The sequence below is a fragment of the Vulpes vulpes genome, chromosome 16, assembly GCF_048418805.1.
Source record: "Vulpes vulpes isolate BD-2025 chromosome 16, VulVul3, whole genome shotgun sequence".
Classification (NCBI taxonomy): Eukaryota; Metazoa; Chordata; class Mammalia; order Carnivora; family Canidae; genus Vulpes; species Vulpes vulpes.
Genome location: NC_132795.1, coordinates 58,983,964 through 58,999,898, shown reverse-complemented (window position 1 = coordinate 58,999,898; position 15,935 = coordinate 58,983,964). Strand labels below are relative to the sequence as shown.

At 38.8% G+C, this 15,935-nt stretch overlaps 1 long non-coding RNA gene across 2 annotated transcripts in view; it reads left to right on the top strand.

The window, feature by feature from the left end:
- The window catches only part of LOC112929068 (uncharacterized), an 86,233-nt gene that overhangs the window by 11,158 nt on the left and 59,140 nt on the right, over positions 1-15,935 (top strand). The window lies entirely within an intron of this gene.

Here is a 15,935-nt window from a genome sequence, read left to right as displayed (position 1 = left end):
ACTCAATATAGGGAGCATACTTATTAATCACTGTGTCCTAGTGCCTAGCTCAGCTTGGTAGAAAGTAAGCACTTACTTATTTTTTTAAATGAATGGCTATAGTTTTTGGCACTGTGCTAGATAGACACTGAGGCTGAGCAAGTCAGATGCAGTTCCTGTTCTCATGCAGTTAGCAGACTAGTGATCATGAGTAGCCACTTTATACATGTTTATGCACTGACTAAATGAATACTATAAATAAGAGAGAGAGTGGCAAGGAACACAATTGGGGTGGGGTCTGGGAGTCTGTATTTTGAACTAGTTCCTTGACTACTTCTGATGTCCAGAAGCTGGTATTTGGGAATCACTGCGCTGTCAATCACAGATGATGTGTCTTCAATTGGCCACCTGACATCACGGCCCCAACCTTCATATATTGGCTCTTCTTGACTCTTGCCACTTGGGACCTTGAAGCCCCTGGTCTCACTGCACCTGAGCCACCAGCCCACTTTCCTGATCCTGTTAGAATCCTCTGAACTGAGCTTGGAGCACTGTGGGTACTATATAGCACAAATCCTAATGGGAACCATCTCTACTTGACACTGGTGAGATGTTTGCTTCTTGTTCCCACCTCTCAGCGCCTCCTCCCAAAACACTCATGACTCCCTCATGCATTTCTGAGTTTACAAGATTGTCTCTCAAGAGCTGCTTGAAGACAGCTATGTGGTAAAGCCCATTTATGTTTTGATGTAGATTTTGTATACATTAAATCTCTGTTTTGTGTTTGGTGTGAAACTAAAAAGAAGGAAAAGGGGGTTGGGGGAGGAGAAAAAGGAGGAGGAGGGAAAGAGAGAGAAGGAGGAAGAGAAGAAGATTGCATAGTCATTTAAGAGAGGTTATGAGACTCTTCTTCATCTTGTCCTGAAGAGAGTTTACTATGGAAATGAAAAAAGCCCCTAATTAACTAGCTTATGACAAATGGAATCATTGCATTAATGGTCTGGTTAGAAAAAGAATAGTTGTGACTGCCTCAACTGGCAGTTCTGAAATTCTGGTGTGCGAATAAGCTTCACCAGAATTATGTGAGAAGCTTATGAAAGAGTCATGCCCAGGCCTCATCTGAGATCTTTTTTTTTTTTTATCTGAGATCTTTTGAATCAGAGTCTCCACAGATAAGGTGCAGGAATGTGTGTTTCTAAAGATAGTCCATGGAGATTCTGATGTGTAGCCCAACTGGCAGGTGCTGGGCTAACGTTTAGTGGGTGATGAGCCAATTCCCAGCCTGGCACAACCTTATCTTCTCTGTAAGCCAGCTCTGATTCTCTCTGTCCCGGGTCTAAGTCCCAGCCCAGTGCCACCCGCCACAGACTACATTCATAGCCCCAGATCCTCTGCTTATGCCAGTGAAGGCTGTTTACAGTCCTGGCTGTCAAACACTGGTCTCAGAAACCCCAGGGCTTGTCCCTATTCCAGCTGCACTCCCTGTGAGTCCCCAGCACAGTCATTTCTGAGCAATTTTTCTTGCAGCTGTCTCAAGGGATATACATTTCCTATTCTTAGAGTTGTTAATTTCCCTGATGATGTGCACATCATGTCAGCTCCCATCCAATTTAAACAGGTCATCTATTGACTGACTTTTCTTCCCCATAGGGGTTAGAAGTGATAGTGAAATGCCTCCTGCTTCTGCTCAAGAAAAGACTGAGGATTTTGTTTTATTCCCTTTAAACTTTATTCTCAAAGTTTAAATAAAACTTGATATTTTCTCATTTGCCTTCACCAACCATTCCTTTTGCCTTTAATGGGATAAAGGGGCTTGTGTGTCCCAATCCATGTCTTTAGTGAATGGGAATGAAGTTCTAGACTTTAGTGTGCACATCCATAACCCTGAATACTGGACCCCGCATCAGTCTCTAAATAAAGTAATATTTATAAAAGTCTAATCCTGGGGCCCTGGGTGGCTTAGGCATCTGCCTTCAGCTGAGGTCATGATCTCTAGGTCCTGGGATTGAGCCCCACATCAACTTCCTGCTCAACAGGGAGTCTGCTTCTCTCTCCCTCTGTCTCTCTCTCTCTCTGTCTCTCTGTCTCTCTCTTTGTCTCTCTCTCTCCTTCTGCCCCACCCCACCACTCATTCTCTCTCTCAAATAAATAAATAAAATCTTTTTTTAAAAAAAGTCTAATCTAGCAGTCAAAAGGAATTTTAAATTATACTAAGCCCTCTTGAAAACCAATAATAGAAAAGAAAAAGAAAAGAAAAGAAAAAAACAATAATAGGAGTCCATTTTACAACTTAGAACAACTCTAAAATCCTCTCCATTCTATCCCACCCCATGGGTGTTATAGAACCCATCCTCATGAAATCCCTCAGACCTCAACACCTAACCCCTACAGCTTTTATTGTTTTCTTTTCTTTTCCTTTCTTTTGGATCTCTAGACCTGTCTCTCTTTTCACATTCTTTCTGTTCTTCTGAACTTGTGTCACAAAACCATAGTAACTGGAATAGCAAACCAAACCCTACCGATTGCTGAACAAATAAGAAAAATTGTTTAATGGGGGTGACATAGAGGATATGGAGGCTGGGAACATGGACACACTAATAAATCTTGTATCCTTCATGTATGTGTTTGGGGGTATCATCTATACTACAGATCACAGTTCTGTAGACAACCACTATAATAGTATTCCTATGGTATTCCTATAATCCTCCCACAGTAGCATGAGGGTGTTCAGACCCCTCATCATGCCTAACTAGAGGCGTCCTTCCTGCATCTCTCTCCCCTTCTCATCTTAAGCTCTTCCAGGTCCATTATCTGCTCATTCTAGTGATTACTATTATATTTCTATGTCCTGGATTCATGTCAACAGGAAGGCATGACAAGTTGGCTGAATCAACAGAGGTCTAGGTTAGTATTTGTAAATGTTAGGAAAAGAGCACAAAGCTTTGTTTCATGCCTTCTTCTTCACTTTTCTTTATAGCTTGGTCTCCTGCTCCTTCACTCAGACCCCCTCCACTTCTCCTTTACTTCCATTGAATTCACTTCTTCATACATCATTGTGATTTAGAATAAAATATCTTTGAAGCAATAGCCCTCATAATCACGATCACAGTTATCATCAACTGAGCAAAGAATGGCCTTAAGAAAAATAAAAAAATGAAAAATAAGATATGGTTTCATAATAAGCAGATCTACAAAGGATAAAAAGTTCTCTGGCTTTAGTCTTCTGTCTAGGAAATAAGTAAAGAGGGTACCTGTCTGAAGGTCCTGGACTACTTTATGTCTGGTTGGCATGTTCTTTATATTGTGACATTTATTGAGTCCTTATTATGTATCGGATACCATTTTAAGTGCTTTATACCTATTAACATTCTTAATCTCATAACATCCTCATGAGAGGGTTATTGATATTATCCCTTTTTACTGATGAGTGAATGCAGGCTCAGAGAAATTAAGGAACTTGCCCAAAGTTACTCAGTTTGTGAGTGGTAGCACCAGAATTTAAGCCAATCACTGTTAGAGCCTGCACTATTAACTACCTTTTTAATCCAAGTAACTAGCTGGATTCTTTTTATCATTATTATTATCTTAAAGATTTTATTTTTAAGTAATGTCTGTACCCAATGCAGGGCTCAAACTCACAACCCTGAGCCAGCCAGGCACCTCCTAGCTAGATCCTTTACCAATATATGGTGGTAACTATATTCCAGTGAAATAATTATATTTTTTGTAGCCTGAAGAAGTAAAAGTTGGAGAAGAAGGGAGATATGGTAGCTAATCTGTCCTAGAGATAAAATTTAAGGACAGTTCTTACTTCAAATCTCATGGCTTTTTTTTTTAAGGCTTTATTTATTTATTCATAAGAGGCAGAGGGAGAAGCAGGCTCCATGCAGGATCCCAATGCAGCACTCAATCCCAGAACTCCAGGATCATGCCCTGAGCCAAAGGCAGACATCCCACCACTGAGCCACCCAGGTGTCCCATTTCATGGCTTTTTAACATTTGAGTAGTTGAAGAAATTTCTTGGCAGTGACAAGGAAAGTCCTTCTTCCAGTCTTTAGGGGGATTTCCTTCATTCTTTTTCTTAAAAATCTGTATGTCAGCCCCCTTAGATGAGTCAGCCACCTGTGCCCCATTTCCTCTGCTTCTGCTTGCCACTGTTTTATACCATGTGGTAGCAAATTATCTCATTATTCCTCACAGTGCCCCCATGAGGAATCACAAGTCAAATAGCCCTCATTACACAGAAGAGGTGACTGAGACCCAGAGGACTTCAGTAACTTTCCATGATTACATGCTAGTACTTGGATAATTGTTGAAAGTATCTCGGAGGAGAAAGATTTAGGGTGATCCTTATTTATATCAAAAGAGACTCCTTGAAGAGCTTTGCACTGATTATTATAATAAATATAGTCTTGAGTGATTAAATCTATAATTCTATATTCCTTCACAGGATCACATTCTTTTTCCTTTCAGGCTCTCATAGCTGCTTTAATGGAATGGGATTAGTGAAACACAGCAAATGGAAAGTTTTTCTTTCATGAGCTGTGGAACTGTCCACCTAAAATGTATCTTCCAGACAAGATGATGTCATCCAGATTAGACATGTCCTTAGAAACTGATAACACACTTACTGGGAGTGAGTCACCTTCCTTTGGGACATCAGAATTAGGCAGCATCAAATCTAATAAACATTGATAGGCCGGAAAGAATTCTAATGTACTGAATGATGTCAAAAAAAATGTAGTGTGTAAGGCAGAGTCAGTAGTAACTTGGATCTGTTTCTCCTCTAATGAACCTTGAAACTTCTTTCCACCCATGCTTTCAAATATATTAGGAAGTATATAGGGAATATGAAATAATAGATAACATTATTAGGAAATGAATCTTTCTAACTGAGTGAATAAGGATTCCTCTGGAGCTTAAACCAGAATATTTGACTTCTTCCTCAATTCCTATTTAAGGAATTGTCACCGTATTCCACATCCATGTCACTGAATATATACAGTTCTGCTTGGTGATGACAGTGCACTGAGATTAATTGTAACTAGACTAGTCCTAGGAACTTAGTTCTTGGCTTCAGATGTATGGCCTTGTGGATGCACATTTCCCTCACTGTTCCAGGGACTTATGTGTTTGATAATTTGTAGGATTCTTCCTAAGATCTTTCTGAATATTTAATGTGTGTGTGTGTCTGCATGTGTGTTCTGAAGTATCAAATCTTCATGAATTCTGAGAGAAAAACTTCATATATCTTCCTAATGCTAATAGGTTTTGTCTGCTGTCCCTGGTGCTGAATTGTACAAGACATTAGTGAATACTTTCAAAGGTGGATACTTTAAGCTGGTAGGGGAAAGGTAAAAGAAACAAAACCAAATGTTTAGACTTCATAAAGAGCTATAGACCTGGAAAATAGTATTTATCCCTATGAATAAAATGAACATAGACAAGCTTAAAAGAAACAGTATATCTATAGAAGTATGTATTATATATATTAATATATATTAATACATATAGAAGTATGTATTAAATATATTAAATATGTGGGAGAGAGACCCTGTGTCTCTTTGTTTAGTAACATATCTCAGAGTAGATTGGTACTTAGTGCAGGGTAGATTCTCAATAAATATTTTTTGAGTGGATGGTGAATACATTCAGGCATAGTGCTCAAAAGAAGTGAATATACATTTAACACTTAAAAATGAGACCTCTAAAATCAGACTGTCAGAGTTCACACCCTGGTGTGCTACTCACTATCTGTGTGACCCTAGATAAGTCATTTCACCTCTACCTGGTAAGACTACCTCAAAGGTTACTGTGAAGATCAAAAGAGTTAATATACAAAAACTTCTCAAAACTGAACCTGTAACATTGAAAGTGCTATGCATTATTGTTATTATACTTTTTCTTTCCATGCCTTTTGTTAAGGATATTTATGAAAGAGATAGTCAAGACACATAATAATGATTAAAATTTATTGGGAGATTATTATGTAAGTGACATATTAATTTACTAATTCCTTGCAACAGTATCATGATCTAGATGCTACTATTATCTCCATTATTTTTTTAAGATTTTATTTACTTATACATGGGAGACACAGAGAGAGGCAGAGACATAGGCAGAGGGAGAAGCAGGCTCCCTGCTGGGAGCCCAATGCAGGACTCAATTCTGGGACCCCAGGATCATGCCCTGAGCCAAAGGCAGATGCTCAACCACTGAGCCACCCAGGCATCCCTATTATCTCCATCATAAAGTGAGGAACCTCATAGACAGAGTCTTGGTAACTTTCCCAGGGCCACATAGCAGTTTTAAAACTGAGATTTGGGGGTGCCTGGATAGTTCAGTCATTTAAGTGTCTGACTCTTGGTTTTGGTTCAGGTCATGAGATTAAGCCCCACATTGGTCTCTATACTTACATGGAGTCTGCTTGAGTTTCTCTTCCTCTGTCCCTCCCCCGCTCACTCTTTCTCTCTCTCTTTCTCTCTAAAATAAATAAATAAATAATTCTTTAAAAAATAAAACTACAGGGATCCCTGGGTGGCGCAGCGGTTTGGCGCCTGCCTTTGGCCCAGGGCGCGATCCTGGAGAACCGGGATCGAATCCCACGTCGGGCTCCCGGTGCATGGAGCCTGCTTCTCTCCCTCTGCCTGTGTCTCTGCCTCTCTCTCTCTGTGACTATAATAAAAAAAAAAAAAAAATTAAAAAATAAAACTACAATTTGAACCTAGGCTATCTAGATCCAAAATCTGGACCCTTAAACACAACACTTTACTATTTCTCAATTTTTTTTGATTCCCCAAGTTGGTAACATGGAAAGCAGTCTGGGTCTGGAAGGAGCATTGTCTATAGATGATCAAGTGGTAGCTCAAGAGGGATTTTTACATTGAAAATCTTCCTTCAATATTGAGCCATAATAGCCTCACAGAAAACATGATGAATTTCCAATATTTCTGCCTTTTTACTTGAGGGAATAGGAAAGGAAGCAGTATTTTTTCCATTCCTTTTCCAGTAAGCACAATTAGCATGTAGGTCCTAAACATATGCTATATTTTTAAAAAGATTCTATTTATTTATTCTGGAGAGACACAGAGAGAGGCAGAGACATAGGCAGAGGGAGAAGCAGGTTCCCCCCAGGGATCGTGATGCGGGACTTGATCCCAGAATCCTAGGATCAAAACTTGAGCCGAAGGAAGACGCTCAACCACTGAGCCACCCAGGCATCCCAACATATGCTATATTTTATCTACTAATCTTGACACAGAGATTAGAACATGTTATGCTTTTTAGTTTACTGTCTCACATCTAATCCAGATATTAAAATAATTTTTATGATCTGTTCTGAGTTTATTGGGTTAATAGTCTAACCCTGAGTACTGAACATTCTTCACCTCAAATTCCACTTGCACACTGAATATAATAGATTGTAGTTCATGTCCAATCAGGCTGGATGTGCTTATACACCATTGTTTTGCTTCCATTTCTTTTCAAAACTAGGCTTCTTTTCAGAGATATCTGAATTGCATGTACTATTTTCAATTTGCAGTAAGAGACTGGCATATAAAAGAAATAATGAAAGCTACATTATTATGGTCCCAGAAGATAACTGGTAATGATATAATCAATTTTCTCAGGGTTATTTCTTTCTCCCCATTTTTCACTGCTCAACCTCCATCCATCTGAATGGAAAAATGTTAAGCATGTGCTGATTGCTGTTGGGCAAGCACTAAATTACGAGAGTACAGCAGCTTTACAGATAGATTGGCTTACATCTCTCAGTCTGCCAAGTTGTCATCATTTAGCCTTATTCGTCTGAGCTATTTTCTCATTAGTCAGTGATAGGCATAGCTATAATGCACCTTCAGTGTGAAATGTTCCAGGATGCTCAGGCGGAAGGAGCTAACATTGAGCACTACATTCATTAACTTATTATGTTCCAGGACGCAGGCTAAGTTCTTTGCTACATTATTTCATTTAATCCATGCAGTGACCCATGGAGGTTTGTAGTGTTATTATTACCACTGTATAGACACACAAACTGAGCCACAAAAAAATAAAATAAAAATTCCCATGGTCATTCTTGTGTGTTATGAAAATTAATGGCTGGTAGTTGAAGCTCAACAGTCAGATTCCAGAGTCTATATACTCTGTGTTGCTATGTCTACCATCTTCTATGTACTCATGGTTTTCAATTTTTTGCGCAGCAATTCATTGACAATAAATTAACCTTTATTTTATGCCAGGGACTGTGCCAGATACCAAGGATGCTAAAATTATTAAGATGTAGTTTCTGTACTCATGGCTTAGTGTGAAATTTGTTGTAATAAAGGCAGAGAGGGTCACAGAAGAAAAAGTGACAGCTTCAAAGGGGAGGATGGGAGAAGTCAGGGTAAGCTCCACAGTGAGATGATTCTGGATGTAAGTTTTAAAAATTCAGAGCACACAGCACAGGCAAAGGCAGGGAAGTGTGAGACAGATGAGAGTACCTCATGGTGATTGGAAGCACAGATCCGGGAACCCAACTGCTTGGATTTGAATCCTGGCTCTACTTCGTAACCAGTGGCAACCTCCTTAGCTTATTTGTCTCTCAGTTTCTCATCCATACAATGAGGATGGTAAAACTAATAACTCCCTGATAGTGCAGTGAGGATTAAATGGGTTAAGGTCTACAAATCACTTGAAGCAGGGCCTGGCATATTTCTTAGAAGCACCCCACAGTAGCTAGTTATCACTCTTATAACCCACAACCTTTATTACTTTATTAATTCCTTATTGTTATATTAAAGATCATATGGACTAGACTGGACCACACACTATCATCTTCTTTCAGGCTTGTCCCAGCTTTCCAGAAGCATCAACACAGTTACCAAACTCAGTTTCTTCACAAAATAGATTGACAAGAAGTGACCTTCTCCTTTCAAAAATTCAGCTGTCTCTTCTGCTGATAATATCCCAGCCAACTAGTGCTGCTTAGAAATTTCCCCTCAAGGCACAGTTTCACTCTGGACCCCAAGGAAAAAAGGAAAGGAAATGATGAGAAGGATGCTCTGCTGAGGGAGAAAACCACGGCAATGGGTCACTGTTCTTCTCCCCAAACTGAAATCATTGGCTAGGGTGACCCTGCTCTTGCATGTGCTCAGAACTTGTCTTCAGGAGCAATCATCCTTCCAGGGTTGGGATTCTTAGAACCAGAGGCACCTGGCAGGTGTGGGTAAGACTTCTGCCTATCCTTTCCCTTCTCCCTGTCAAGTGTTCTTTTGTAGATTGTGGAATAACAAAATGTAGTGATAATCACATCATAATCCTAGTCAGAAAACCTGAGTTCCAGTCCTAGGTTCAACCTTAACTGAGTAATAATAATAATAATAACTACTTATGTAGTACTTAACACGTGCCAAACACTGTTCTAGACATGATACTTTCATCAACTCATTTAATCCTCATAAGAGCTCAGTGATTTGGGGGATATATATATATATATATATATATATATATATATATATATATATATATATAGCTAAGCTAGGTTAAGCTGCAATAACAAATAAATCCCAGTGGTTTGTTTCTAACTCATGCTTTATATTCTTGGTAGGTTCCACATTATGTTTACCCCAGGACCAGAGCTAATAAAAAAATATCTATCTGGAATGTTTCACATTTCATGGCAGGGAAAAGAAAAGGACAGATCACACATGAGCTCTTAAAAACTTCCATGTAGAAATGACACAGTTGCTCAAGTCCTAACTTCAAGTGGCCATGGAAGAAATTTCCTACTATGTGCCTGAAAGAAGAGAACCAGAATGTTGATGAACAGCTCTAAGGCTACCATAATACACTATTATTATCAGCATTTTACAGATGAGAAAACTGAAGAACAGAGAGGTTAAGTGAGTTGCCCAAAATTACCTAGTTTTTAAGTGGCAAAGCTGGGATTTCAACTCTAGTGGTCAGCTTTAGAGACTGCTCCTATTAACTATGCATAGACCTTTTCCAAGGCACTGAATCTGTCTAAATTTGTTTCTTCATCTGGAAAAATGGGGAAAAAAGATTTCTTCTATATCACAAGGATACACTCAGAAGTCATCCATCCATCCATCCATCCGTCCAGGTATCCATCCATCCATTCTTGCAGTAATTGGCATGCCTACTATGTGCCAATTATTGTTCTAATTGCTGTGATTCAGTGAATAAGACTAAGTTCCTATGCTTGTGAAGGGTACATTCCTCTACACCCTCTGAGGCATTGGGTAAAGAATAAAATAAAAAAGGGAGTGAATCAATAAACAAGGTAAGGATAAAGGCTTTGAAGCCAATAAAACACAATGATACTGTTATTGTCTGGATTATGTCCCCCTAAAATTCATATATTGAAGCCCTAACCCTCGATGTGATAGTATTTGGTGTTGGGGCCTTTGGGAAATAATTAGGGTTAGATGCGGTCATGAGGCTGGGTTCCTCATGGTGGGATTAGTGGCTTTACAAGAAGAGAAAAAGAGTGATTACTCTTCACCATGTGAGGACACAGTGAGAAGGCAGCCATCAGCAACCCATGGGTTCTTACCAGAAACTGAATCATCCAGCACCCTGATCTTGGACTTCTCAGCTTCTGGAACTGTGAGAAATAAGTGTCTTTCATTTAAACCCCCCAGTCTATGCAGCAGTCTATATCCTTCCTGCATAGACTAATGATACATATGATAGAATGGGACAGGGTGGGGAGTTCTTTAGATTGGAAGATCAGGGAAGGACCATCTCAAGCAGTAATATTTGAGCTGAGTTTATCATGTGAACATCTAGGGAGCAGAGAGAATTGCAAGCAAAAGGCTCTGAGGTAGGAATGAGTGTGGCATGCTTGAAGAACAGAGAAAGGGTTAGAATAGCTTGAGTATAATGAACGAGGAGGAAAATTGTAGGTAATGAAGGTGCAGAGAGAGGCAGAAACCAGACCATAGAAGAAAAATATGGACCAGTGACTTTACACTGTGTTTTGGGGTTAAAACCCCCTTGGGAATCTGCTGAAAACCACAGACATGCTCACCAGAAAAGACAAAACTCATAGAACATTTTACATATAATATCAGGAGTTCTACAGCCCCCAGGTGTCATGTCCATCCAGGCCACAGGTTGGGAAGTTGTAGAAAATATAAAGATGTTTTGATGAGCACTGGGTGTTGTATGCAAGGAACTGAATTCTATATCTGAAACTAATGATGTACTGTGTGTTGGCTAATTGAATTTAAATTTTTATCTTCTTTTTTTAAAGATTATTTATTTATTCATGAAAGACACAGAAAGGCAGAGGGAGAAGCAGACTTCCCCCGGGGAGCCTGACGTGGGACTCGATGGGACTTCAGGATCACGCCCTAAGCCAAAGGCAGATGCTCAACCATTGAGCCACCCAGGCATCCCTTGAATTTGAATTCTTAAAAAGACATTTTGAACAGTACATAGGGAAAGCGAAGGGAGAAAGAAACTGACATTGTTGGCAAGCTTTCTCTGTGCCACAAACTTTGCCAGTTGTGATAACTTATTTATTTAACACATTTTTCAAAGTCTTATTTTATAAATGATGAAACCAAGTATTGGGGAGGCTAAGCAATATACTGTAGGCTAAACAGGTAGTAAAGGAAAGACCAAGAATGAATCAAGGTTGGCTTCACTACAGAGATATTATTATTATCATTAGATGTAGGCTCCAGTTTCATTCTACCAAGGGTATTTTTACTATTAGGTGGAGGATCTGTATTTTCAACCAGCTGGGGCAGTATCCATTTCCTTTTCAACCGGCTCTAGTTGAATAGCAGAGCAGCTCAGATTCTGTTTCCATTTCTTTACTGTCACACTGATTATAACATCAGTCTTTATTACTCCCAGCAGAGCAGTGAAATATAATCCCTACACCACTACTAATTAAGGCAGCACCAACTCTATCCACATATGTTGTCTCTGTGTGGAAGCCAGAAGACCTGCTCCAAGACTGTCCAGTGGTTTAGTATTCTGCTCAAAAAAAAAGTCATTTGCTGAGCATCATCTTTCTTAATTAGGAACCTAATGTATTACAGCCAACCCTTTGAATAAGAGGAGGATGGTGACCTAAAAAGGAAGCATGACCATTCATTTCAAGATAATCACTTTGAAGCTGCTTGACAATAGATATTGATTTCTAGTGCCTGAAAAACCTCCTGAGAGAGGTTTCTGGTCTCATCAGCCTGAACAATCTATGCATCTTCTTATTCACTCACCACACAGGGCCAGGAAATAGCCTCTAATGTGATGAGCAAAGAAACTAACTTCTCTGAAAAGGCAAGGGCATGAGAATGATTGGAAGGGTCCTCCCAGACCAAAATGAAGGTGGAATAGTTGGTAACAGAAAAGCAAATCATTCACTCCATTTTCTTCTTTCTTACAGTCTTCTATTGAAGCTATTACTAGCTATCCTTTATAGAACACACTCTCAATATGTTATTTCCAATGTCAAAACACTGTTGCTTTTATTACCCATTTTACAGGATGAAGAAATTGAGCTCAGCTATGTGAGTTTCTTTGCACAGTGTCACACAGCAAGTAAAAGCCTGAGCTGAGAGTTGAAATCTGACAATCCATGTCTAAAATCTTTTTTCTTTCACTACACGAGGCTGCCTCATTTCTCTAGATATGCATTTTCCTCCCTTGACTTTTCCACTTGCTGTAGTTAATTTTTAATTTTTTTTTGCTGTAGTTAATTTTTTGAGCAAGTTAAGTCAGCATCAATCAGAAATAATAATGCCCTGTTGGTGGAATTTGGCTTCTTTAGTGTCTTATACAAGTATCTGCAGAAGCAGTAGAGCTAGGTTGCAATATGACATGCTGCCAGTAGGTACCACCATCTTATCTAATGTGCTATATATTCAAAACTGTTTAAGGAATACCTACTGTTTGAAAGGCTCTGTTATAGGTGCTAGGGAAACAGTCATGAACAAGACAGAATCTCTCTGCCTCATGAAACTTACATTCCAAGGGGGAAAACTGAACCACAAACAAATATGTATTATATCAGAGAGTGATCACTGGAATAAGTAAATGCTGAAATGTAAGGCTTCAGGCTCCAAAATATCAGCCATGTGAGTTAGAAATATGTTATATGAGGATAGTCTGAATCTACTAACATAAAACCAGCTGCCCAATAAGAGTTCATCTCTCGGGCAGCCTGGGTGGCTCATCGGTTTAGCGCAGCCTTCAGCCCAGAGCGGGATCCTGGAGACCCTGGATCAAGTCCCACGATGGGCTCCCTGCATGGAGCCTGCTTCTCCCTCTGCCTGTGTCTCTGTGCCACACACCCCCCCCCATGAATAAATAAATAAAGTCTTAAAAAAAAAAAAGAGGGAGGTGCAGGGAAGCTTCCTGCAGCTGAGCTATTCAACCCCCCAGTGAAAATGAACAGCATGCCCACTCCTCCCCAATGAAACAGATTAGGAAAGAAAAAAAACCTATTGGAACTAGAGTTTACATAATTTACTGGCAAAATGTACCATTCATCTGCAAAATAAGTTCCAATCCAAGCATGCTCTGCTAGGCCCATGATGATCCAACAGACCCCTCTAGCCATATTCTCTGGCCATATTCTTCTCACATTTTACACCCTTAGAAGCCATATTGCTTTTCATTCCCCACATGAGTATACTATTTTACCCCTTCAGGCCTTGGCCTATAATAAATACTCCTTTGGAAAGCCATTTTTATTTTTATTTTTTTCATTTATATAATCCTTAGGCCTCTTTTATTTTTTTTTTAATTTATTCATGAGAGACACAGAGAGAGAGAGAGAGGCAGAGACATAAACAGAGGGAGAAGCAGGGTCCAGATCATGCCCTGAGCTGAAGGCAGACACTGAAGTGCTGAGCCACCCAGGCGTCCCCTTTGTCCTCTTTTAAAGGTCATATCCAGTTATCACCTCATCCAAGAAGTCTTCCTTATTTTCCTCAATCTAATTAGGTACTCTCCCTGTTACTTCTTCCACATCTTTTGGATTCTATCACTTAGCTTCCATATTGTTTTACCATGAGTTGTCTCTGTGCTTCATTTTCTTTTTAAGGGAAGGAACTAGGTCTTACCTCTATATCCTCGTTGCCTAATTCAGCATTTTCCAACAGAAATATAATGCAAGCCACATATGTAATTTAAAATTTACTAGTAGCCACATTAAAAAGTAAAAAGAAACAGATGAAATTCATTTTCATAATTGTTTTTCTTTACCCAATATATTCAAAACATTACCATTTCAACACATAATTGGTGTAGAAAATAATAAACGAGCTATTTCACATTCTGTTTATCACATTAAATCTTCAGAATCTGGTGAGTATTTTGTGCTTACAGCCATGTCAACACAGAAACTACATTTTCATCAGAAATACTTGATCTATGTTTAGATCTTACAAAATTTATTCTCAAAAAAGTATAACCACATGCTCAAACTGTTCCAAACATTCTTAAAAGTTTTCTAAAAAACTGATATAAATTCAAAAATATCATTTTCCTTTCACTATTTCTTATATTCCCCATATGAGTGAAACCAGGGACTATAGGGCAAAGGAGGGAAAATGAGTGAGTAAAATTAGAGGAGGTGACAAAACATGAGAGACTCCTAACTCTGGGAAATGGACAAGGGATAGTGGAAGGGGAGGCGGGTGGAGGATGGGGTAACTGGGTGATGGGCACTGAGGGGGGCATTTGATGGGATGAGCACTGGGTGTCATACTGTATGTTGGCAAATTGAACTTCAATAAAAATATATATATATATATATTTTTAAATATAAAAGAAAACTAAAAAATATATATATAATTTTCCAGGGTACCTGGGGGTCTCAGTTGGTTAAATGTCTGACTCTTGATTTCAGCTCAGTTCTGGATTTCATGGTCCTGGGATCAGGCCCCACATAAGGCTCCACGCTCAGTGGGGAGTCTGCTTGAGGATTCTCTCTCCCTCTCCCTCTGCCCTTGCCCCGCTCATGTTCTCTCTCTTCTTTCTCTCTCTCTCAAACAAATAAATATTTTTTAAAAATATGTCATTTCAAATATTCAAATCCACATCAACAAAAAGTGGCTCATCATCTTTAGTACAATTAATTTGACTTTCAAGCTAAAACATATCCATTTCAAAACTATATGCACAATACATCCACCAACTCCTCTGTCAACTCAGTGTTAGCAGTGGGTTCAAAAGATATTGTGTAAATTGAAAAGCAGTTCTAAATTTACCAGTAACAACAACAACAAAAAAACCTTCAAATTTCTCTTGTCATTTTTGGAGCCAAAGTACATAATTTTGTTAATTGCACTGACAACTTTCTGCGTATTGATTCCCATTAGAAAAAGGCACAAAATTATTGTTGTTCTCTGTAATGGAAGTTTTAATTTCAGCAAATTCTCACACTGGTTTTGCTGGGTCACAAGTAAGCTTTTCTTTTCCATGAAACTTCAAATTTCCCCTGTTCTTTTGTAGTATGATATTGTGTCACACTGACATTTTTTTGTCTTTGACTTACTGAATTTTGTTTCAAGAAAATCTTGAATTAGAGTTAATAATACAGTAAATTTTTATATAAAAAAGCTCAACTGATAAGTACTGGCAAAAACCCCCAACAGATCATTGACTTCATTGCTTTTCTGTTTTGTTCAACAGATCTGTAAACTGGCAATGATTCACAACATTTATATATATATATATATATATATATATATATATATATATATACTAAAGAATTTAACAACTACAAACATAACACTTTACTTTATTATAGAGTATGCTTCATAACCTTAGTCCAAATATTTTCTTTCTTTTTTTTTTAAAGATTTTATTTATTTATTCATGAGAGACAGAGAGAGAGAGAGAGAGAGAGAGAGAGAGGCAGAAGCACAGGCAGAGGGAGAAGCAGGCTCCATGCAGGGAGCCTGATGTGGGATTCAATCCTGGGACTC